This window comes from Daphnia pulicaria, chromosome 4 (assembly GCF_021234035.1).
Source record: "Daphnia pulicaria isolate SC F1-1A chromosome 4, SC_F0-13Bv2, whole genome shotgun sequence".
In the NCBI taxonomy this organism is placed as follows: domain Eukaryota; kingdom Metazoa; phylum Arthropoda; class Branchiopoda; order Diplostraca; family Daphniidae; genus Daphnia; species Daphnia pulicaria.
Genome location: NC_060916.1, coordinates 9,696,292 through 9,698,113, shown reverse-complemented (window position 1 = coordinate 9,698,113; position 1,822 = coordinate 9,696,292). Strand labels below are relative to the sequence as shown.

At 33.3% G+C, this 1,822-nt stretch overlaps 1 long non-coding RNA gene across 2 annotated transcripts; it reads left to right on the top strand.

Moving 5' to 3' along the window:
• Window positions 1–615: 615 nt before the first annotated feature.
• Window positions 616–1,437, top strand: LOC124335947. Of its 2 annotated transcripts, none has more exons than XR_006916964.1 (3): window positions 616–695; window positions 756–1,033; window positions 1,230–1,437. It is a non-coding gene; the product is annotated as an uncharacterized LOC124335947 (long non-coding RNA). The 2 variants fall into 2 exon arrangements; XR_006916965.1 differs by having other exon boundaries at window positions 1,098–1,437.
• The last annotated feature ends 385 nt before the right edge of the window (window positions 1,438–1,822 follow it).

Sequence of the window (1,822 nt, the reverse complement as noted above, 5' to 3'; positions counted from 1 at the left end):
TTCGACTCAGGGTGTGTATGAACCGATCGCATCGCTTCTGCACCGGATTGTGTATGTATACCGGGAAAACAAATTTATATACAGTACCTACCGGCGAAGTTGGTACTGCGTACCAACTTCGCCGGTTTTAACACGGCGTCTTATGGCGCTACGACCCTTTAGTTTTTTAACGATAACTATTTATTTTTTTATCATTTCTTTTTCATCTTTTGAGTTGTTACTCGATACATAATTGGTAATGCCCCAATATTTTTTGTTTAAATTTTTGTTAATTTCCCTAGCCGGTATTAATGGCGCCATGCGTAACCGCTTCGTCGAATGAATATAGAGGGAGTTAGCCATTGAATCTTATGGCCGTTCCAAAAAATGGGTCTTTTTTTATAAAATTAATTACAAATTGGCCATAACCTCTGTAGTGTTCTAGTTTTCGCTATTACATAAAGAATAAGCCAATCTATTCGCGTGTATATTTTTAGTAAATGGTAAAAACAAATTTTTTTGTTAGAAAAAAAATATTTTCTCTGTCAGCCTTTTTTTTTGGAGAGAAAAATTATTTTACTTTCATACCACCATAGGTGCTGTTGGTAAGTACTATATTTCGTTATTTCTAGATGACAGATACTTCTGTATTTGTTTTGGTTTTCAATCAAGCTTTGTTCTGGATTTGTTGTCTTTTATTATTATTGCCAACACAGGTATTCATATTCAAAATTTATGCAATCCATCTTCCTTACTTGTTATATGTATTTTATAAGCTTTAAACCTCGGCAGAAATAGGAATTTCTCAGTTCTTTCAGAAATGTTACTTGTGAGCTTGTTGAAGATCAAGCAAAAGCAAATTTTCAAATGGACACAACATTCACTTAAGTTTTCTTTTAAATTTTTAACAAAAACCTATTCTTACTTGTCTATATTTTTACAGGATTAAATATAACATAAGTTAGTCTGATACTTTGTCACCAAAACACTGTATTTGATACATGAACAAAACAGCAATCACAGTTTACGATGACAATGTTGGTTAGCTTTACAGGTATTTATCGTTACACTCTATTAAAGGCCCAATCTCCATGGTTTTCATTTATGTTCTTGAGCAGCAACGGAATCCTGTAGATGCATCCTCCAACAAAAAATTGTTCTTCGAATAACTTATTCCAACAATTGTTGATTGACTGCCACAGCATGTCTTTTGACCTAATTTTAATTTCTCTTTTGTTAATCATTTCCAGTATTTCTTGCCAAACTTTCTCCAGTGGCATTACATCTCCGAAATCACCATGCCAGGGTAGTTTCTGAATTTTCTCTTTGTTATCCTTGAACCACTGCTGCACATATCTTGATGTGTGTACTGGATATTTGTCGTGAACAAATTTCATTGGAATGAGACTGCTGTTTTCTTCAACCATTTGTTTAAGAAAATAAACGTATTGGCTAGTATCGATTCTACCATTAATTTTTTAATGAATTTCGGACCATATCTTGAAAGATATCCCCATACTGGAACAGAATTGGTTATGTTCAAACGCTCGGAACCGCGATAGAGAGAAATAGATCCGTGTTCATCATACCTTTAATTTAAAAATATAATTAATTTTGAAAACTCCATAACTGTTTTTAAAAAATTTTACATGAATCGTTGCTCATCCGCAAATATGACGTCTTCCCAAAACTCTGCCGCTTTCAAACAATACTCCTCAGCAAAAATAAATCTACCAATTTTAGTAGATTCCTTGAGATCTCGATTATTCATTTTGGAATAATTTCAGGTTTTTTTAAAACAAACTGTCTTCATCGAAGTCAGTAGGGAAACTGCAGTAATGCT